At 36.7% G+C, this 24,686-nt stretch overlaps 1 long non-coding RNA gene across 4 annotated transcripts; it reads left to right on the plus strand.

Moving 5' to 3' along the window:
* The first annotated feature begins 10,268 nt into the window (after window positions 1–10,268).
* On the plus strand, window positions 10,269–22,003 carry LOC127855209 (uncharacterized). Of its 4 annotated transcripts, none has more exons than XR_008037400.1 (8): window positions 10,269–10,287; window positions 11,184–11,493; window positions 11,612–11,790; window positions 12,092–12,391; window positions 12,790–13,018; window positions 16,455–16,603; window positions 18,337–18,443; window positions 21,918–22,003. It is a non-coding gene; the product is annotated as an uncharacterized LOC127855209 (long non-coding RNA). The 4 variants fall into 4 exon arrangements; XR_008037399.1 differs by having other exon boundaries at window positions 10,284–10,302; XR_008037397.1 differs by lacking the exon at window positions 10,269–10,287 and having other exon boundaries at window positions 11,101–11,493.
* Window positions 22,004–24,686: the final 2,683 nt, after the last annotated feature.

A 24,686-nucleotide genomic window follows, 5' to 3' on the forward strand; every position in this document is an offset into this window, starting at 1 on the left:
TGTTCTGGTGTTATACTCAAATCAGCCAATGGAATAAATGAAGTGTATTCATTCGTACCTAGCCGCGGGAAATTTTATTTTAATATTATTGGACACTTACAAAGGTTAAGTCAGGGTGAAAAGCTGGCTTAATACAGCTTACGCCGAAAAACACATGAACCAATCTACAATCGCTCCAAACATCACGTGGTGTGTCAGACGCTGTGCGTCATAGTGGAAGTGTTAACACCCTGTCTCAGTCTGCGCATCAGCGATGTTTATTGAAAATAGCGCGAAATACTTTATGGAGAAGAATTATTAAATACAATGTATGAAACATATGGTCGATGGTCCACCGTCGCCCAACTAAAAATAGCATGTAAAACCAAGTATGCGCATGCTCAGTGGCGGGCGCAGTAAATGGTTAAAGTGAAAGTAGATGTCGCCGCCATTTTGAGTTGTTGGTAAACTGTGGTTTGTGTCCAAATAATTAGACGGTATCTTTTGTATATTGACCCCATACTTATGTTGTCATTGCATATATTTTTCTTAATGGGTTTCGACCCGTAGCCTTGTGTTCGCCCTACATCATGTTCGCCTTGGGTTGTGTTAACCCTTCGATTCAGTGAAAGTAATAAACGGAGAAAAAAAACATTTTTTTAAATTGTATTATTCATAACAGTAACACAATTGTATTGGTTGTGTGTTGTACATATTTGATATCTGATACGCAAACATATTCTTGAAGTGAAATATTTTGCCAACAATAGTTCTTCCCCATAGTAAATACTGGAAACCATACATTATCCTACCGCACCCCAAATTCGACGACAAGATACAATAGACGAATTTCACGTTACGTAATATTTTCACGGCCACCATCTTGGAGGCTCATGCGCACTCAACACTTTCCGCTTCAGTTGTCGAACACAAAGAGCTGTCATTTGATCATTATCGGCGCATTGAATACAACAAAATGGTGATTAGGTGTTCAATTATTGGATGTTTTAACCGAAAGGACCGTGAGAAGGATCTGCATTATTACAGAATACCTGCGATAATCAAGAATCAGGGAGATGATTGGGAAAAACTGACAGCGGATCGTAGACGAGAGTGGTTGGCAAAACTTGGGCAGAGTTTTGAAAACAAAAACATCGACAATGTTAGAGTTTGCTCGGCACATTTTGTCAAAGGTAACTAATTAGCTTTTATTACACATGGTTTCTATTTATGGATGGTAAAATGAATTATAAGCTAACCTATTTGAGATGACACCCCTCGAACATAACGTCATTACCTGTCATTAATACCCGCAAGGGGAGTTAGACAGTCTAGTATAGATAGATAGATTAGTGCAGTTTTTTGGTATCTTTTAACAAAATATTACAATCATGACTGGCAAAAGTATGTGAATCATTATGTTATTGTTTTTCATATACCTCTATGAGTAAAGTATTTAGTTAATGTGTTTAAATTGATAAGTGTCTCCTTTGTTTTTGCTCAGGAAAGAAGGCAGACATGCATGATCGTCTGAATCCTGATTGGGCGCCATCCATAAATCTACGATGCGTCCAAACTCCACCACCTGTCATGGCTTCCACATCAACGACACCCGCAATACCTCGCTACAACCGCCAAATGGAACGTGCACAGAGAAGACTTGACATGTCACAGTTTGCAAGTCTTGGTAATATTTCTTTGAATTACATCAGATTTATTTTAAACCTATTTATTTAACCTCGATAACATCAAAAGCCTTAGGCTTATTTGAAACGCTCCGTTTCCTGGGACTAGAACCAGTACTTGGTGTCTTTGGGGTTAGATTTAAAAAACGCTCCCACCGTGGGGATCAAACTCGACATTGACCTCCCGATCGCTAGGTGGAAACCATTTCAATTATCCACTACGCCATGGCGACTCAAAATGAAAATAAAATTTAGTCATTATGACATACCATTCACATATCAGCTGTCAGATTTCTTATTTGTATTCCTGTTAACAATCAATTATTGCAGAGTTTTCAGTCAAACTGAACCATTTGCAAAATATGCCCACCATACTATTAGATATTTAGATAAGTTATAAATATTTCAGCCGAGCCGGAGGTACTTGACAACATTGCTGAGGAGTCAACCAGTGCAGAAACACAGACAGACATGAACAACCAGTGCCTGCAGGGTATGGAGTGCGAGATCAGTGCACTTCGTGCCGAAAACCAGCACCTGAAGTCTCAGCTGTCCGACAAATATTCAGAAAAAGACTTTGAAGGAAACGATGAAAAAGTAAAACATTTGACAGAGTTGTCAAGTTATGAAATGTTGATGTTTCTGTTCCAGTACCTGTCGCCTTTTCTACCATCATCACTTGTTCTCAGTCAATTCAGAACATTTTCTTTGACACTTATGCGATTAAGACTGAATTTGTCAGTAATGTTCCTGTCATATGAATTTGGGATATCTCAGTCAACAGTTTCGCACATTTTTTCAAGTGTGATAGATGTCATGTATTACAGATGTTATCCAATGGTATACTGGCCACAACGCGAAACAGTTCAAAAGACAATGCCGATGCAGTTTAGGAAAAATTTCGCACGTAAAGTTGTCTCAATCATTGACTGCTTTGAGGTTTTTATAGAAAGACCATCAAACTTGGAAGCTGCGGCAGAATGTTATAGTGCCTATAAACATCACCATACTGTAAAATTCTTAATAGGAATAACACCACAGGGAACAGTGTCCTTCATATCGAAAGCCTGGGGTGGACGAACAAGCGACAAGTTTATAACGGAACACTGTATTTACCTCAACAACATTCTCCCTGGTGACCTGATTCTAGCTGACAGAGGTTTTGACATAAGTACCAGTGTTGGTTCTCTTGCTGCGAGTGTAAATATACCAGCATTTACAAAGGGTCGCAATCAGCTCACGGCTGCTGACCTCGAATCAACACGGAAGTTGGCAAATGTGAGAATACATGTGGAAAGAGTTATTGGAACTGTACGTCAAAAGTACACTTTCTTAAATGGAACAGTTCCAATTAGATTTATAATGTTCAAGGATGAAAACAACTACACAATGATGGACAAAATTGCTCATGTTTGTTGTGCTTTGGTGAATCTGAATGAATCCATTGTCGATTTTAACTGAAGGACTAGTTCAAAAGTTTCACGGCAAATAATTCTTAATAAAAGATCCAGTTTTATCGCCAAATCTAGACTATGCACTGCAAAGTTGTTATTTATTGTAATGGTGTGTGTTCGTATGCGGTCATTTCTTGCATTAAAATAAACCTACTTACTGAATGTGATATTAGATATGTACATGTATAAATAATAATGCACATATAATTATGTATAACATAAATTAGTGAGCAAATCCTTAAATTGTCTTTGCACTTTTCTTTGTATTACTGTGTTATCATGTGTTTGTGTTTATTAATGAGAAGCAATAAAATTGAGAACAAACTCTAGAATTTTGTTCATTCAGCCAATACTTTAGAAACTTAAACAATAAACTTCAATTCAATATATTTTATTTCATAAACCCACCATAAACTGATTGCAACAACAGCAACAAACGGTAACAGGATGTAACATTTAAATGAATACAAATCTACAGTCAATCAGTGCGAGTACTATAATGCATTTTAAAATGTATCAATGAAAGAATGCATGGAAATTGACAAACCAAGCAACAAAATACAAGAGTTCCGCGGTCGGAGATGACCGCATTGAAGCCGGATTTTTTATTTAAATGACAGGAAAGTACCTTTCGTGTTTTTGTCAATGCAATACTTAAATTACTGAAATATTGTTCAAAGGTCAAATTGAAATGTAAGTACTTTTCAAGGCATTAGCAAACCTTGTGTTATGTTTTGAATGCATGCATATACATGAACAACAATAACATTTAAGGTCACAAATATGAACTTGAATTGACAATTAGGAAAGTTTGATCTCAATTTTTTTATTAGCAAAATAAATTTTTAACATTCAAGGTCACAGTGACCTTGACCTTCAATGACCTTAAAATGACCAATTGTCATCTACTAGTGCTGGCCAACCTTCATGTCCAGTTTGAAGACTGTAAGTCCAAGCATAAGAAAGTTATACCATGAAATAAGAATTTTAACATTTTTACATTCAAGGTCACGGTGACCTTGACCTTAAAATAACCAGTGGTCATCTACTAGTTCTGGCCAACCTTCATATCAAGTTTGAAGACTCTAGGTCTAAGCATACCAAAGTATTAACAACTTTAACATATTTACATCCAAGGTCACAGTGACCTCGACCTTCAAATGAATGACCTTGAAATGACCAGTGGTCATCTAAGTGTGCTTGCAAACCTTTACGTCAAGTTTGAGATTCTAGGTCCAAGCATACCAAAGTTACAACAATTTTAACATTTTAACATTTAAGTTCACAGTGACCTTGACCTTCAAATGAATGACATTGAAATGAATGACCTTGAAATGACCAGTGGTCATCTAAGTGTGCTTGCAAACCTTTACGTCATGTTTGAGATTCTAGGTCCAAGCATACCAAAGTTATTACAATTTTAACATTTTAACATTGAAGGTCACAGTGACCTTGACCTTCAAATGAATGACATTGAAATGAGCAGTGGTGATCTTCTAGTACTGGCCAACCTTTATGTCAAGTTTGAAGACTCTAGGTACAAGCATACCAAAGTTATAACATGGAATAAGAACTTAAACATTTTTACCTACCAAAGTTATAAGAACTTTAACATTTTTACATTCAAGGTCACAGTGACCTTGACCTTAGAATGAATGACCTTGAAATGACCAGTGGTCATCTAAGTGTGCTTGCAAACCTTCATGTCAAGTTTGAAGACTCTATGTCCAAGCATACCAAAGTTATAACAATTTTAACATTTAAGGTCACAGTGACCTTGACCTTCAAATGAATGACATTGAAATGACCAGTGGTCATCTTCTAGTACTGGCCAATCTTTATTTCAAGTTTGAAGACTCTAGGTACAAGCATACCAAAGTTATAACATGAAATAAGAACTTTAACATTTTTACATTCAAGGTCACAGTGACCTTGACCTTCAAATGAATGACCTTGAAATGTCCAGTGGTTACTTACTAGTTCTGGCCAACCTTCATGTCAAGTTTCAAGACTCTAGGTCCAAGCATACCAAAGTTATAACAACTTTAACATTTTTACATTCAAGGTCACAGTGACCTTGACCTTCAAATGAATGACCTTGAAATGTCCAGTGGTTACTTACTAGTTCTGGCCAACCTTCATGTCAAGTTTCAAGACTCTAGGTCCAAGCATACCAAAGTTATAACAACTTTAACATTTTTATATTGAAGGTCACAGTGACCTTCACCTTCAAATGAATGACCTTGAAATGACCAGTGGTCATCTGTTAATCCTGGCCAACCTTCATGTCAAGTTTGAAGACTCTAGGTCCAAGCATACCAAAGTTATACCATGAAATAAGAACTTTAACATTTGTACATTCAAGGTCACAGTGACCTTGACCTTCAAATGAATGACCTTGAAATGACCAGTGGTTACTAACTAGTTATGGCCAACCTTCATGTCAAGTTTCAAGACTCTAGGTCCAAGCATACCAAAGTTATAACAACTTTAACATTTTTTATATTGAAGGTCACAGTGACCTTGACCTTCAAATGAATGACCTTGAAATGACCAGTGGTCATCTGTTAATCCTGGCCAACCTTCATGTCAAGTTTGAAGACTCTAGGTCCAAGCATACCAAAGTTATACCATGAAATAAGAACTTTAACATTTTCGAGCACGCCGCCACCCCGCCCGCCCGCTCCCCCGCCCGCCCGACAACATCAATCTATAAGCCGAGATTTTTTCGAAAAAAATCCGGCTAATAAAACCATGACATTTCAAATTTTCAGAAATGAAAGTTAAATGAATTTCTAAATTAATTGTAGAAACTTGTTGCTACATATGTGTGTCGTGTTCTGAAAAAACTGGACATACTGCATTTCACGATGTGCGTAAAGTGTCGTCCCAAATTAGCCTGTGCAGTCCAGTAGGCGTATCAGGGACGACACTTTCCTCCTAAACTGGATTTTTCTAAGAAAAGACATCATATTAAGGAAAAATTGCATAAAAGCGAAAATTGCCGTCCCTGATTAGCCTGTACAGAATGCACAGGCTAATCTGGAATGACAATTTACGCACAAGCATTATGCCCAGTTTTCTCAGAACACAACACATTTGTACATCCTTAGACTTTTACTAACTAGTCCTTCATAACTCGACGCCTCTTAAACATTGGCAGCTTTCGACACACAGAGCAGTACCACTTTCCTTTGGGGGCAGATTCAATATTAACACACCCATAATGGAACCATTCTATGGCACACGTGCTATTGTCACAGCCAATCATCCTTCCAAACTCCACTTGGTTGCAAATACAGTACAACTGTTCACTCTGATTGGTCTGCTTTTCCTTTAGTGGGGATCTCACTATATCTATGGGTACTGAAACAGTGACTGTGTCATGTTGCAAAGTTGTAAAAACCTTGCCAACTAACTCTGGCAAAATAGCATTCCTAAAAAACTGTTCTGATTTGGCACATATCTCATCAAATAACATCCTGTTGAACGCTATTTTTTCCACAAAAATGTCCTTAGTTGTCCAGACAACAAAATAAGTCATGTCCTTATTTGTAATGCCCATTTGTAACTGCACTTGATAGTAATATGCATGGGCTTTATATAAGCTGAGTTTACCATCATCACTTGCTAAGAACTTGCAGTTGTTTTCTTGTATAGATTCTGACCTTATATTAAATGGACATTTAATTTCAACACAAGCACTCCCACAACAGAGGCATGAAACTATCCCATCAGGGGAGGCACCTAGAAATGGTTTTCCAGGGCTGATGAACAGTCCGCAGTCCATCATCACCACACCTTCATGGTCAGCCATTAGACCTTCCATAAGTTTATTGCGTGCGATTTCTTCATGGTCTTTACCCCACTTTGTCGCTGCGGTCTGGAAGGTGTTGTCATCGGGATAGCAAATCCCTTTCACCAAACTTGCCGATGGCTTCACTGGGTTGGTGCTACACACAGCTTTTGCTTTTGATGCTGTGATTCGACCAGCTCTTAACTGAAACCAAAGCGAAGATTTGGCCTGGCCTCTTGTCTCTTCCTCCACATTAGCTGCTTGGATGGAAGAACACAAAATTGTTACAACCTCACAATGTTTTTCACCGTTTCAATGTCCTTGCCGATCAACTCCGGGTTTCGCAGATCTGTTAGAGGCTTGGGCAGGTCCTTTTTATCAGCGGTCGGAATAAAACTGTCTGCGTAAGGCTCAACCACAGAAAGTAGAGCTGGTTTTCTTTTCAACTTACTTGCCTGTCCGCAGAATGCAAGGAAGTCTGATTCTGTAGCTTTTGTGACATTTGCTCTGCGCACAGTTGGTGTAGCTACACTCTCCGATGTATCCATCAGCTTCCGCGCTGCCAATTTCTTTGACGTGAAATCAATGTCGCTGACCTCCTTGTAATGAACAGTTTTGCTGGTCAATGGTGGCTTCCATTTACAGGGACCCTCTGTTGCTGTAGCGGAGTCTCTGACTTCCACGGCTGCCATTATCGAGAAGAGAAGAGCAGCTACATGGGTGCAGGCCTCGCCAAGACCAGCCATGCAGTCGCAATGGGCGGCAGCTACAACTCCGTCAGGTTTGGCAATCACCCATGGCTGCAATGGCTTCTCCCGTAATCGCTGCGAGTGAAAGACCTGAAAATAAATAAAGAAATCACTTTGTTAAAAGCTGTCAAGCAATGATTGCAAAATATAACTGCAAACCAATAGTTTATTTTAAACATATTAACACTGCATATAACTGTCAAGCAACAATATCAAAATATAGATACATGTAGATAACTGCAAACCACAAGAGTTAATTTTTTTAACATTAATATCGCTTCTTTATAAAAATTTATAAGAAACCTATTAAAATGTGTGTAATATTATAGAAGTATTTGACTGCGCATGCCCATGTTTAAGGGAAATGAGTATGCATTTCAAACTTTGTCAGAAACAGCCAAAATGAAGTATGAGCTTGTGAGAACCAACCACTAAGTTTAATCAGATGTCAGAGCACCATGCTACAGCTTCAGGTGTGGTGGGTTCAAACCCTGCACCGTGTGCAGTTTCCTCCACAATTTACTTCTGAAATAAAACATATTTTAATTGAGCCCATTTTGAAGTCCCACATGTACAAGTTCTTACCTTAGTTTTTACTATCACATGCTGTCCTTTGCTGATGGCTACCCTGTCTCAAACCCATCCAGAGCACAACTGGTTTACAGCTTCCAGAGACTTCCAAGCTTTCAAGTCGTCAATCTTGAAGCGACTAGGGGTGAAAATCAAATAATTTACAATGTCTGGATAGGTAACAGATGGTAAAATACCAACATCTTCAGACCATTGTTCTTTGCACTCGTACGGATCTACTCCGCCAACGATAGCGAGTTTATTTTCATACCGCACTTTATCAATTGGATCGAGTCCATCCCTGTAGATTGGCTTTATTTTGACAGTGTCCAACATACTATCATCAAAATTGCCCACAAAAGTCACATTCAAATCAGATTTAACAGCGTACAATTATTCAAATCAGACGGATGTTTATCGTGTATTGTGAAAATTGCGCGCTCCTCCAAGATGGCTGACAACCGGTGCGCGGGTTGTTTTTACCCTCGCCGTGAAATTGGTCTATACAAGATACAAACTTTTATTTCAAGTCGGTTAACAATAAATAACAGTATAACATTAGCTATGTATAGCTATTGACCGACACATATAAATAGTAATATGGTTATGTACAAGGCATAAAAAAATAAATAAATTTTCATATTTATTGTTAAAATATCAAAGGCATATTTAGTTTACTAACAAAGCACATGATGATAACTTAGCAATTATAAAATAACTAAGCAACTATATAATAACTTAGCAGCTATATAAAAGATATAAACACATAAAAAAGTAAGCTTGTAATTAAAACATAATTAATTACTTAGAGGATTTACAATAGTTGTGATGAAAGTATATTTACTTAATAATGATTAAGCTTATTTATAAAAAAGCATATATCACAGTGTGCATGAAACATAAGAAACATGCAAGCAACAAGCAGCCAAAATTTTAGCAACTTAAACAAGCAAGCAACAAAAAGCCAAAATTTAAGCACTTACATATTTAATGAAAGTATATTTTACTTATAATGATTTAACTTACATATTTATATTAAAATCAGGTTCGTTGCATGAGTAAAAAGAAAAGCATATATCACAGTGTGCATGCAACACAAAAGCAAGCAAGCAACAAAATCTAAAAAATGTAGCACTTTAAACGAATTAGCAACAAAAAAAAGCCAAATAAAAATTTATTTTTTTTTATATTTTTTTTAAGCAACTAACATATTTAAGAATAATCAGTTTCGTTGCATGAACAAGCTTATATCACAGTATGCATGAAAACATAGAGCATGCAAGCAACAACAAAAAGCAAAAATTTAGCAACTATGTTTGATACATGCAATAGGAGCAGCGGCAGCTCTCACCGTCCCAAGAGCTAACCAAACTGGAGAACTGGTTGAAATGTAATTGGTCCCTGAAATGTTGGGGGAGAGAGTTCCACAGTTTGGCAGCCCCGAAACGGAAAGAGTTGATGCCGTAACTTGATGACTTGACGACACCTAAATTCGACGATGTTCTATTTATATTGATTAAATGGATGATTATTGTCTTTGAATCATTTCAAAGTAATACAGCCGAGTTTAAAATTATTATTTTCTGCTATTAAACATTTCATTATTTCTTTCATTATTTGCTAAATATTGCTTCATGTAACCGTTACATCGTCGAATTTCGGTCCATTAAATTCGGTTCTTTACACCCGTCGAATTTGGGTCACACTGGGATATTGCATACATGCATCTAGTCCAAATTTTTGACGCTCTTAAATATTAAGCTACTTTTTATATGGGTAAAGTATCTCGCGCGTCTTATAAATAAGACTAACATGCATCATGCAGAGATCTCCCTCTGGTTTAGTTCAAACCTGTATATTTTAGTTTGATTGCATAGGACTTATTTGAAAAAGCTGTAAATTTTGTTTCCGGTGCCTAGAACCAGTACTTAGACAGTGTCTATAAGGAAGATCTAAAGAACGCTTCCACAGTGGGGATCGAACCCGTGACGTCCTGGTTGCTAGGCGGACACCATATCCTTTACGCCACAGCTACCTCAGGGTTTGTGGTAACGGTACAGTTTGTCAAGGTATTCCGAATCATTAGGCATTCTAAATCCACATTTTCATTTAAAAAGTCTTAACGTTTGGTATGCGATTTGAAAGGTTATTGTTGTTTCTAAAAATTTAATCCCCCAGCCTGTAAAAAATGAAGAATCATTGTTTTTGATGAAAATGTTGATTCAGAATGCCTAATGATACCTGTACCCTGAGGTGGGGGAAATAGGGCATCATTTAAAAAAAAATTTGGACTTTAAACCAAACATGAGAAACAATATACTATGTTTTTTTAATCACTTGATTAGTCTTTATTACCGCCAAATTAAATACATAACAATTCTATTTAGTTTTAAACATTTTAAACTTGACAGTTCTGGGTCTAGGGCAATTAATTTGCTTGAGTGTCGGGTGAATTTTTATCTGGGGAAAAATTAATACTTTTTTGTTGAGGGAATGGGGCCTTATTTTTGCCAAGTCTTGAATCGATATAAGACGGTATATAATATTATATTTACCTGTCAATAATATCTGCAAGGGGAGTTAGACAGTATAGATTGATATATACATGTACATGGTCACTCTTAATGTCACTCAAATAGATAAAGTAATCAGTATTGCTATTTAATGGTATGTTTTTTTCATGAGAATAAACTTAAGGTTAATAGTGATTACTTTGTAAAATAAAACAAAGCATGTGCAAATATTGCAATAAAATATTCATTTTTAACACCATTAAAAAAAAGTTAACAATATCTATACAAATTCCTTGGTATTTAACCCTAGCATAACAGCTTCAATCACATAATCATTATTTCAATCAATTAACTGGGTCCGTTATCTCATCATCTCTTAATAAATCATATATATTGATAGCCACCTGCTTCGTACACATTTCAAACTAATATTTCAGACACCAAATGCAAAGCCTATCCCAAGGCAATGCCCCATTTGCGTGGTAAAAGGCAACACGACTGTGTACCTCCGGGTAACAGACCACGTTCGCTGGGTGCAAGCGCTGACGGCAGACCCCATGAAGCCGTTGATGTCAGAGGCACGTGCTAAGACCGGTCGGAAAGTGAAGAAGACAAAGACGAGGAATTACTACTCTTGCTGGCTGTGCGACCGGTCGGTGATTAACCGGCTGCGTCATCTAGAACAGGAGCACAACATGGAGGCTGGGACATTCAATTTTGTTTACACAAGAAGGCCGTTTCCGGAAAGTAAGTGTTATATTGTGTTCGTGTGGTTTTTGTATTTAATTTCTCATATTTCTATCAATGTCTAATACAAAACCATACCAAACGATTTGTAACTTTTACATTTAAACGTCATTTACAGGTCGCGAAAACTTCAGGAAAGGTGACCAGCAGACTCGCCACTCATGATGACTCGGCATAGGAGGATGAGAAGGTGGAGGATGAGGAGGAGGAGGAAGAGGACTTTTCATTCCTAACGCGGAAATACTGCCTGAGCCTGGAACCCAATGCAAGGGTGATGCATGGTCGGAGAAGCTGCAAGTAACAATATGAATTGCTTATATAGTGTAAAGTTTTGAGTCCGTTTTTGGGGTAGAACCAGTACTTGGTGCATTAAGCCCTGTTTTCCCAGATTTTTTTTTAATTATATACATTTCAATTGATAGTCATTATTATTGCAACATGTATATATATTAAAAACCGTGAGGAAATATATATAAGTACATTAAAATTTAAGATAAATATTATTTATTTATAATACTTTGGAATTACTGGTTGTTAGTTAAATTATATGCGATTTCACCATCTAGCATAGAATATCATCCAATAATACTTGTTGCAGTTTCAATAGTTGACTCATATGTAGACTACATGTTCCTGCGGAGCAGGCCAGGTGGGTTGGCAAACGAGTCGAAAACACAAGAGGTCAACATGAAGATCAACCGGTTCCTGGCCCTGTCTGGCTACTTAGAAGGAGTGGTGTTGAGTGACGTGCTGTTGTGGATGGGCCATATGGAGGTCCACGACAGTTCCTCAACACCACTCACCAGCTGAAGACGGTGCGGAATGCACTAACGGCAATCAAGAACTTCCTGAAGTGGTGCCAGGGAATGGTCTAGCGGACGCCCGCACATTGAACAATGTAAGCGTAAACATAGGATTTGATTTATGTAAATTATTCATTCTTCTTGGACATCTACTTATTAATGTTTTGGCGTCGGCCGTCTTTCTGTCTGTTCTTCCGTCCATCTTTCCGTCCGTCCAGCACTTTTGTGTCGAGAGCCATATCTTGAAAGTGCTTTGGCCGATTTCATTGAAACTTGGTATGAGTATATATATGGATAAGAGGACGATGCACGCCAAATGGCATTGTACACAGTCTGTTAATAACGGGGTTTTGGCCCTTTGTATCTTGAAAAAATGCTTTTTTGAGTGTCAAATATAACACTTTTGTGTCCAGAAGCATATTGGCAGGGGATATCAATTCAACAAATTTGCTTGTTAAGCTTAATTTTTTTTCGGCCGATCTCCTTCTCACAGGCTTCCTGACCTCAACCTGCCTGGATAAGAGCCGTCGCGAGGTTGTTCGGAGGGTAGAGGAGAGTGCGGCCATCCTGACGGACGCAAACCTGGAGTGCCACTTCACTGAAAGTGAGCATGTAGTGAAAACGATCAAGCTGTTCCAGGAGACCCCGCTGACACACCTGAAAGATATTCGGGGAATAATCATTAAACTGATAGCGCTCTATAACGCCTCCTGAACCGGCAAGTATACAAACCTGAGGGTATGTAATATAAATAAGCCTAGTATTGATTCGAAAAGATAACCCTAAATTACTTTTCAGACCAGAGTTGTTTTTCAGTAGCAATTGCATAGAATTGAATGAAACTTGAAGTTAATAGCCATTAAAATTGGGTTTATTTAAGTATACAACAAAGCTGTTCGCCTGTTAATTGACCGACTTGTCTTATGTATAATATTTTTACCAGATTGTTACCTTGAAGACAGATAAACTATAATGCAAAAGTTCATTTTGACATTCCAAATTGGGGAAAGGCCTTGAAGCCATTGTAAAATTAAACTGTTATGGCCCCTTAATTGATTGAAAATGTCAAATTTCTGTCTGCATATGTTGGTGTATGAATTTAGTGAAATTCAAATTAGATCAAATTTGTTATCATTTTTCAGTGGTTCTTGCATAAGAGTCATCAGGATGATTTGGTCATTTCAGAGATGTACCCTTTATAGCTCAACTTTAGTTATTGTTGCTGGTCTTTGTCTGTTTTGCGATGTGTGTCTATATGTCAACATTTTTACTTAAACAATATCTCCTACTAAACCTTTGGGCAAAGCTTGATGAAACTGGCAGGAATATTCCTGGCATGAAGCTCCTTCAATGTTGCTCCAAGAATTGTTTTCCATAAAATCCTTGTTGCCCTGGCAACCAAAAGGAAAAACTTAAAAAATCTACTCTGAAACTGCAAGGACTTGGGCTGAGATATTTAGCATGACACATTGTGTGGTGGACCTTTACCTGTGGACAAGTCGATTTTTTGTCGAGCCCACTTATGGAGAGCTCGACATATTTGTCACAGTTGGCGGTTTGGTGTATGTGAATCAGTCCGTCAGTATGAAAGTCCGGGTTAGGCTTGTCTGGAGCGTAAGTCTGTTATTGATTGGAGGAATTTCAAATAACTTGCAATAAATGTTCACAATCATGACACGGCCGGTCACTGCTCAAGAAAACGTAAATATATCAAAGGTCAAGGTCACACTTTGAGTTCAAATGTCAAAAATGGCCATAAATGACCTTGTCTGGGCCATTATTATGTCATTCATTTTCAGAATTAAATTCAATTTAAAATCATGTGTTCACCATAATTTGACGGTGTTGCATGGGAAGGAATAATGTCGAAATCTCGAAGGTCAAGGTCACACTTTTAGTTCAAAAGTAATAAATGGCCATAAATGAGCTTGTCCGGGCCATAACTGTGTCATTCATTGTAAAATTTTAAAATCATTGAGCACATTTGTTCACCATCACTCGACGATGTGTCATAAGAAAGAATTACGTCAAAATCTCCAAACTCAAGATTACACTTAAGAGTTCAAAGGTTAATTGGTGGGACTTGTACCATGATTGTTCAAACTATGTTCCTGGGGTCAAAATTGCCCCACTGGGGAGGGAAATGTAATTTCCTTATTAGTATATTAAAAAACCTCAAAAACAAAAATGTTCTCATAAATCACAAGGCCTAGAGCAAAGATATTTGGCATGAAAGTTCATCTTGTGGACCTTCACCAAGATTGTTCAAGTATCATTGGATCATATTTGCCCCACCCTCGGATCAAATTTTTTTCCTTCTATAATATATATAATGAACACTTAAAAATATTCTTCTCAAAAACTGCAGTGCGAACATACAGATTTTGAATAAAACATCATCTGGTGAACTTCTATACAGATTTTTAGAATTATCGGCTGGGGGTACCAATGATAAATTCATTGAATTTACCTGCTAAGATTCATTTGCTTTGTGGATATGCAATAACTTGCAATGTTTTTAAAGTGATTGAATGGTTCAACATTAACATAAAATTAAAAAGAAAAAAACTATTTCATACATCATATTATACTTATAAAAAGCCATAATTGTAATGCTTTCATGGAAAAAAATGAATGTTTGCTTAATTTTCAAAAATATTAATAAATCTTTAATGTTGAGGATTCTTCATAAAGGTTTTACGTGTGCACAGAATGTTATGGTAATCTCCAAAGCATTCCCATTACAAAATACATCCGATGTCTATGGATAAGTTATTTTTATGCCCCCTTTCGAAGAAAAGAGGGTATATAGTTTTCGCACTGTCTGTCAGTCTGTCACACTTTTCGTGTCCGCTTTCTAATTCAAATAATTTTCATTCGATCTTTACCAAACTTGGTCAGAAGTTGTGTCTAGACAATATCTAGGTCAAGTTCGAATTTGGGTCATGCCGGGTCAAAAACTAGGTCACGGGGTCACTTAGTGCATTTCAAGGATTTAGCATGGTGTCTGCTCTCTAATTGAAATAGTTTGCATCAACATTTATGCGCCTGTCAAGTATCGGGCATTCAGCATGAGAGTCGGGCATTTACGCAGCAAAACACCCTCTCACACAGCCAAATCTTATGCTCTCCTTTTTTATACGCCCGTTTTTAAAAACGGGACGTATTATAGTTTCACCCTTGGCGGACGGCGTCCACAGCAGTGTCCGCTCTCTAATTTAAATAGTTTTCATCCGATCTTCACCAAACTTGGTCAGAAGTTGTGTCTAGACAATATCTATGTCAAGTTCAAATATGGGTCATGCCGGGTCAAAAACTAGGTCACGAGGTCACTTAGTGCATTTCAAGGATTTAGCATGGTGTCTGCTTTCTAATTGAAGTAGATTTCACCCGATCTTCACCAAATTTGGTCAGAAGTTGTGTCTAGATGATATGTAGGTCAAGTTGGAATATGGGTCATGCAGGGTCAAAAACGAGGTCACAAGGTCACATATTGCATTTCAAGTATTTAGCATGGTGTCCGCTCTCTTATTGAAGTAGTTTTCATATGATCTTCACCAAATTTAGTCAGATGTTATACTAAATGATATCTAGGTCAAGTTTAAATATGGGTCATGCCGGGTCAATAACTAGGTCTCGAGGTAACTTAGTGCATTTCAAGCATTGAGCATGGTGTCCAAAACCTTCGAACGGGCGTATCTTGTGACAGTTTGGCACTCTTGTTTAAAACTGACGATGCATGAAACTATTTTCACTCATATTTTTTATGTAATTTAAATGCCAAAATTTAGAAAATGCATATGAATGTGAAACGAAACTGTAAGTAAGTAAATAGTGTTACAGTTACTGTACAAACAACGCATTTTTCAAAAGAAGCGTTTTTTTTTTGTAAACTGTACTGATGGTTTTGCTAGTTATGCCATAGGTTGTTGATAACTCGCGTTTGTTCAGCTAATTTCATTTTTTCTTTTATAGCCATTAATGTGTTATCATAGTCATTGATGTGAACAAAAGCAAACTGTTATTTTTACAGCATCCAGTAAAATACCCATATTGTAAATCACACGGGTACTACTGCTCTAATGTTTGATCAAGAATGCATCTAATGGATAATCAAACTAGTGGTTTCACTCAATTGATTTTTGCATATATAGGTAGGTGTACCTAGAGATTGAGCTGGAGACAGTGAAGGTGCTGACCTCTGTGTGGAACACTTAGAAGCTGGCAAGTTTTCATATTGAAGGGTATGGTTCCCAACTGCCCATCACACACAGAATGTAGCTTGTCGTCTTCCGCAGTAAAAAATGGTTAGTGCTCCACAATGCGATACCTGGTTCATATGTTTGTTGCTTGAGTATTAATTATTATTATCAAGATTATCTTGTTTTATATTTCTTGATTATTTGCATTTATCCCCAGAAACATAGTATAGTGGGGTATATAGGAGTGACCTTGTCTGTCTGTCGATGGCTCTGTATTAAGTGTCCCCTCTCTAATTCAAGGTGTTTATTGGATCTTCATTAAACTTGGTCATAAGTTGTATGTAGATGATGTCTAGGTCAAGTTTGAATATAGGTCATGCCGGGTCAAAAACTAGGTCACGGGGTCACTTAGTGCGTTTAAAACATTCATCATGCTGTCCGCTCTGTAATTTAAGTAGTTTTCATCCAATCTTCACCAAACTTGGTCAGAATTTTATCTAGATGATCTCTAAGCCAAGTTTTAACATGGGCAATGCCGGGCTAAAAACTAGGTCACAGGGTCACTTTGTGCGTTTTTTAGCATTCAGTATGGTATCTGCTCTCTAATTCAAGTAGTTTTCATCCGATCTTCTCCAAACTTGGTCAGAAGTTTAATCTAGATGATATCTAGGCCAACTTCAAACATGGGCCATGCCGGGCCGAAAAATTAGGTAACATGGATTTTGACTTTAGGTCCTATAACACTGGCTTGCGACACCTGTCGACAGGCTTTCAACACAAATTTTTGGAATAAATAGTGACTGAATATCTATCTAAGTTTGGTTGTGAGTTTATCTAGGCCATAACTATGTCATTCATTGTGAGATTAAACAAAAAAAATGCACATTTGTTTACCATCATTGAACGGTGTGTCATGCCAAAGAATTTTCGATATCTCTGAGGTCAAGGTCACAATTGCATAATAACTCTTAAAATCGCCAAACATGTAAATATGTTTTTCTTATTTTGTGAAGACAGCATGCAAAATATTCTGTGTCAATGCGGTATGTGGGGTTATTCCTGGTATATTGGAGTCTGTATGTTGGTTGGTCTGTTGTGGATTTGTCTATCCATTCAATTTTGTAAATATGTGATCAGCATGAAAAGAAGATTTTCAAAACACAATTTTTATTTGCATTGATTTCACATCCAAGAGTAATGGTCTTGATTCCTTGATCCTCGCCCATAAACATTCACAGGGACAGCAGGGGTATTTTATTATTGTTTATGACCAAGTTTGTATTATATTTGTTTTGAAAGTGTGAACATTTTAATGGATAAATAGATAGATTGAACAAAATTAATTTATTATGCCCTCCTTCGAAGAAGAGGGGGTTAATTGTTTTGCACATGTCGGTCAGACCGTCCATCAAATGGTTTCCGGATGATAACTCAAGAACGCATAGGTACATTAATCATGACTGGCAAATGACCCCTTCAATTATCAGTTCAATAGGTCAAAGGTCAAGGTCACAGTGACTCGAAACGGTAAAATGGTTTGCGGATGATAACTCAAGAAAGTTTAAGCCTAGGATCATGAAACTTCATAGGTACATTGATCATGACTGGTAGAAGACCCCTTTTGATTTCCAGGTCTCTAGGTCAAAGGTCAAGGTCACAGTGACCTGAAGCAGTAAAATGGTTTCCGAATGATATATATATATATATATAATTAGCTATTGATACTTAAGTGAGAGTGATTACATGAGTATTCACACAATGGCTGCCACTACAACTGTACAAAAGAATGACACTCACAGTTCTCACCATAAACCCCAATACTCTTCTCTCCATAACAGGGTGCTGGAAGATGCTTACTGCTATATTGACTGCTTCCAAGCGCTTCCTGGACCTAAAAATTATCTCCCAGCAGCAACCTCCCCAAGGTGTGACGAGAGTCTTCAAGGTAATTGAAAGAGGGTGCAATGTGAAGTATAAATGCATAATGAACCAAAATGGAAAGCATAGGTTTGGAATAACTCGTCTCATGGTCAAAGTCACACTTAATACTCAATTTTCACATACCATTATATATGCAAGAAAGCTCATTCAACAACTCGCTACAATCAGGTTATGTGCTGAATTGATACTTTCAGGTCAAAGGTCCTAGGCCACTAAGAAATATTTCTTTTAAATCTCACTCAAATGGTGACCATATTGTTTCAATATGCAGAGTTTGGATTTGGCATCACTCACACTTGAAGATAAATATTCATTTGCCACATAATGATTTTGATTCTTCTTAGTAAATCACATATCCCGTTTCATTGTTCCAAGAAACAAAACACCAATGTTCACCACAATTAATTAATGCGATTTGCAAAACCAATCAGGTTCAAACAAGATAAAAGGTTTGAACATTCAGTTCTATCCTTTAAATTTGTATCCGCTCATTATTGTCCCCTACCGGTTTCATCGGAGGGGATTTATGATCACATTTGATTCATACTTTGACAAAACAACACTTACCTGACATACCACAATGGGCTCCACCCAAACCATCCCCCATGCCCCACCCCAGAACTCCCCCCCACCCCGCCCCCCTAAAAAAAAAAGAACAATTTTTTTTTTTTTTTTTAAATATCATCTATAAAATGACCACACACCCACATTATACCCCCTCTCCATGATGGCTTACGTTATACTGTCAAGCACTCGAATAGTCGAGCGCGCTGTCCTCTGACAGCTCTTGTTGCCTTAAATTTTCATTGTTCTTTGAAATTAAATTAATAATGGCTAATTTTTTTCACTGCTCTTTGTTATTATTTGTTTTTGGTTTACAACTTTTTCTGCAATCAATTTAAGGGGGCATGTCAATGGTTTTTCTCTATGCAATGGCAAATATTCAACATTCCACATGTCCGATTTTTATGAAAAATAAATGTACATGTATAAGGAACATTGATGAAATCGTTTAAAAAGATTAGTGAAGGGCAAAAAAAATATTATAACATTAGGGTCTTAGTGCTTATGGGGATCGAAATCTTGCCCACAACATTCACAATCTTAATGAATATTTTCTACACAAAACTACTGTTCCATTATTCATTATGGTCAGTGAGCATGCCCATAGCTGGATATGTTAATACTACTACGATTTCCTGCGCCCACAAAAAGTTTCGTGGGGATAACTTTTTTTAGCTTGACTATATATATATATAGCTATCCTACTCACCCCGGCGTCGGCGTTACCGTGAGCGTTGGAATGTTAAAGTTTGCGTACCACCTCACATATTTCCTATGTCCTTTGACATATTGCTTTTATATTTTGCATACTTCTTTACCAACATGACACCAATCTATAAACAAGAGCAGACAACTGAATCAAGCATTTTGTAAGAATTATGGCCCTTTTTTCACTTAGAATATGAATATTATTGATAAATCTATGTTAAAAATTGCGTACAACCTAAAATATTTTCTATGTCCTTTGACATATTGCTTTCAAATTTTGCGTACTTCTTTACCAACATGATCCCAATCTATAAACAAGATCAGACAACTGTAATAAGCATTGTGACAGAATTATAGCCCCTTATTCGGTGGAGCATATATTTGCCAGTTTGTCTTTCCTTACTTACTTACTTCCTTACTTCTGTCACACTTTTGCTACCGTTTCTCATAGCGCCTTCAATACTTAACCAATCGCTTTCATATTTGGCATGTAGGTACCTTGCATGGACCTCTACCTTTTGATGAGGCTTGAGGTCACTGGGGTCAAGGTCACCGAGGCTAATAATAGACTTTCTTCCGTCACACTTTTGCTACAGTTTCTCATAGCGCCTTCAATACTTTACCGATTTCTTTCATATTTGGCATGTAGGTACCTTGCATGGACCTCTACCTTTTGATGAGGTTTGAGGTCACTGGGTCAAGGTCACCGAGGCTAATAATAGATTTTTTAGGTGTTTATTAACACATACATTGACAAAGCGCATCATCAGGGAGCATCCATCAGTTTCACTGATATTCTTGTTTGTCTTAGTAACTTTGAATATTTTGTTAAATTTTGTGTTTATATCCACTTTACTTCTAAAGTATCCAGGCTATTGCTTTCAAACTTCAAATACTTTCTTACTATCATGATGGTACTGTACCTGGCAAGTTGAATTTGACCTTGACTTTTGAATGACCTTGACTCTCCCCCCCCCCCACCTCAAATTTTTCTTTTTTTTTCTTTTTTTTTGAAATATCATCTATTAAATGACCACACACACACACATTATACCCCCTCTCCATGATGGCTTACGTTATACTGTCAAGCACTTGAATAGTCGAGCGCTCTGTCCTCTGACAGCTCTTGTTAATTAATAATGTACATATTTACAATATATAAAGCAAGGTCTGTGCTTTAAGAAACATATAAATAAGTTCATATTAACGCATACATTTATTTCAGAGAATAAAATTCCGTTTTAGCTGTCAATATGCCCTTTAACAAATCTTATATGATTCAAGAATCAAATTTTTGAAAATCAAAGTGACATTTCATTCTGGTTCTTGCCAAATTCGCCAATATGAATGTATTCAAGAACTATAATAGTATACAATTTGTTCAGAGAGTCATGAAATAAAGTGAAAATGTGTTGGTTCTGGTAGCGATTTTATTTCACTTGTGAGCATAGACAGTATATATTTTCACTCATTTCTTTGATCATTTGTAAATAAAATCACTATGGTAGGTAAGATTTAATTAATAGTTTAGCCATGGCATGCCTTTTTTGTTTGTTAAAAAAATTCCATTTTTTGGTAAACCTTTGATTAAAGTCCATTATTAGAAACTGCCTGAGAAGTTTGGTTCAAATTATGTACCAATATATTTTTTATTACCTTAAATATAGCCTTTTTTCAATTTATTACATTCATTTCAGTGATGGATAACCTTTGAAATGTCCCAGGTAGAGTCTGAAAGTGATGACACATGTTGTAGAATGCTTATAATTCTTTCTACATATCTCTAACACTTCCATGGATCTGTAAACACTTTCAACACAAACACACCACATAAAATACTTTTGACCCTGACATTATAATGATTTATACCTTCATAGCTCAAGAGTTATGGCCCCTTATTAGACTGACATTTAAGATTTTTTTTCCATTCGGAGCCGTTTCTCAGTAACTATTGCATGTGAGTAAGCTTAAAATAAATATGATTCATTGTACCAATTTTAACCAAAACAAAGCATTGAGATTGAATCATACAATCTTGAATTGATGGTAATATACATAATGATGTGGGGGGGGGGGGGTCACCAGCAGGCAACTTATGAATTGCTTGCAGTATAATGTGAGCCTTTTTAATTTATTTTTGTACAAAAAATGCAAATAATTTGTTTTTCACCATAACTTAACAGAGTATCCTTTGCCTTTTTTTCAGTGTTCCAGACGGCTGGTGATGCATTTCAAGAAAAGCCATCAGAATCTTGCAATGATCTGTATACTTAATAAATGACAAAACAACAACACTGTATTGTTATTATTATTTAATACATAACTTCCATATTTTCCAAAAAGGTATATGATGGAAGTTCAACGTTGTTATCGATGTGATTTGATTGCCTTGCTTTTTATGTTATGGCATGCATGTGTATCTCATGGAGCTGCACATTTTGAGTAGTGAAGGGTCAAGGTAATCCTTCAAGGTCAAACGTCATATAGGGGGAAATTGTGTTTCACAAACGCATCTTGTTATTTCTATGTCCCCCTCCACCTCCACTATAGGGGGGAGGACATATTGTTTTTGCCCTGTTGGTTGGTTGGTTGGTTGGTTTGTTTGCTCCAATTTTAACAATGTGCCATAACTTTTGCAATATTGAGGATAGCAACTTCATATTTGGCATGCATGTGTATCTCATGGAGCTGCACATTTTGAGTGGTGAAAGGTCAAGGTCAAATATATAGCTTCAAGGCGGCACAGAAGGGGACGTACTGATAGTGTTTCTGACAAACACATATCTTGTTGTTTCATGAATTTCACACTAAAGTGTTAAGAAATACGACGTTTACATCAAAATGACTCTTTATGAATCATCAAAACTATGTATTTTATGAAACAAGAAATTAAACGAATAAGGCTTTTTGTAAATCTGAATGTTGAAGGAAGTACTGGTGTCAACATTGATCCTCATGAACCTAAAATTATTCCAATCAGATAGTTGTCTAAATGAATTTTGCTCTGTGTAAGACTGGGACTTTAGAAAGGCAATGGAAAAGCATTTGACCTATTAGGTAATCTTATCGTAAAACAATCGCATTCAATATACGGAGAACTAGACAGAGAACACTTCATTATTTTAACATAATTTGATACCTACAGAATTTTTTTTTGCTTGTAAAATATAAGTACGAGTCTATTATTTCAACTTGAAATGTTGGTGAAAATGTGCTCTGGTCTTAGATTACTTCAAATCAGGGATACATAATAAGATTATTTAATTTATAGTACACTATTGTACGAATATTAAGAAGAGCTGTGGTTTTAAAGTACTCGTACACGCCTGTAGATATAGAGTTTAAGGATGTGTCTGTATGCATACAGTCATTGCTTGGCAGCATGAAGTATCAATGCAAAAATAGCGTCATTAACCGTTTCTGACGAACTTCCTACATACCCAAACGCTTGACACCGTATAGAAAACTAAGTTTTCGTAGCTGATGATACATCCACAAGAAAATTGAAATGCAAATGGTACTACACAGTCAAAAGTATACCAATGGAAAGATCTAGGATCGCAAAAGGTGCCTGGTGCTGCTAAAGAAGTGAGCAGTGTGGAAATTCGGAACAGACGATGACATTTTCTGATTATGTGTTATATCAAGGGTATTTGTAAGTAAAATGTATTTAATTACAGGTGTAAGCACATGTGCTTCGTGAGTGTTGTTATCGAATACTTGACAAAATTAATTAAAGTTTGGAGGATATTCATCATTTCAATTTTGATGCCTTAAAGGGACAGGAGCGATGAACCAAAAAAAGGAGCTGGGTGAAGCTACCTCCTATTTTGCTCTACGTTTTCCCTAACACGGCCGTTAATCACGCGCGCCACCTCTTTTTTGCGATGCATTAATAAATGAGCCAATGCTACTTCCGAGGTGGCGCTAATGAGCGGATGTTATGAAACAGTACGGATAATTGTACAAGGTGAGTAGGTTTTTTATGTTTTTTTCGACATATTTCTCATTATTTTAAAATTCGGGCAATGTAGTGCGATTCAGCGAAGATTTATTCATCTACAAATGTACAGACACATACAATCACAGCCCACTTGGAAACGTGAGGACCTTTATAAGTTGTTGCATGGTGAAGTTCTAAAAATAAATCGATGTATTTTGCCTGTTTGACGATCAAATGTCTATCCAAATAAATCTATAATGGCATCAAACAATTGCTTCGAAGACGTACAAGTTGTTGCATACACAAATACACTGGCTTCTGGTCGATCTTTTTGATAATTATGACATTTTCAAAAAGAGATGGAGCCAATGCATAGGAGGTGGCGCTCAGGACAGGAGGTGGCGCCAATGCGCGGTATAAATTTACAGTCGTATGACAATAGCATCGTCGCACGAATTAAATTTGATACATAATGTTCATTTCTAAGATGTTAATATTAAAATTCATAAATAAACAACTTTATTAAGACGTCAGCTACCTAAACATTTGATACGATATATACCCAAAATATGTAATATACTCAATAAGCCTAAAGCTAAATTATCGAAATTATCAAAATATAACTTATACACCAAATGAGTGTTGTAAACTAATGCAAATGCTTGATTCACTAGTCTAAGGTCATCGAACCTTAATTAGGTTAAAATATGTCGTTTGTTCCCCCTAAAATTCCAAAAATGCTCTGTCGTATTCGTTCCTTTAGTTATTACACTCAAATTACTTTCCAGTTTGAAAGTACATTCAATGACAGAAATGCAACACATGTTTATTCATAATTATGTTGACGCTACATTACTGTTTCAATTATGTTTCATTATGATCAAATTAAGAAAGAAGATCGAACACGAAACATGGAATACCACACACATATTGTATGGTCGGAATCTAAAGTTAGGGTTATTCTTTTTAGTAAAAACAAACATCTTTGTTTTTTACGACTTGCGTAGTTGGTAGGATGCAGTTGAAACGCTA

This window comes from Dreissena polymorpha, chromosome 13 (assembly GCF_020536995.1).
Source record: "Dreissena polymorpha isolate Duluth1 chromosome 13, UMN_Dpol_1.0, whole genome shotgun sequence".
NCBI classification, from domain to species: Eukaryota; Metazoa; Mollusca; class Bivalvia; order Myida; family Dreissenidae; genus Dreissena; species Dreissena polymorpha.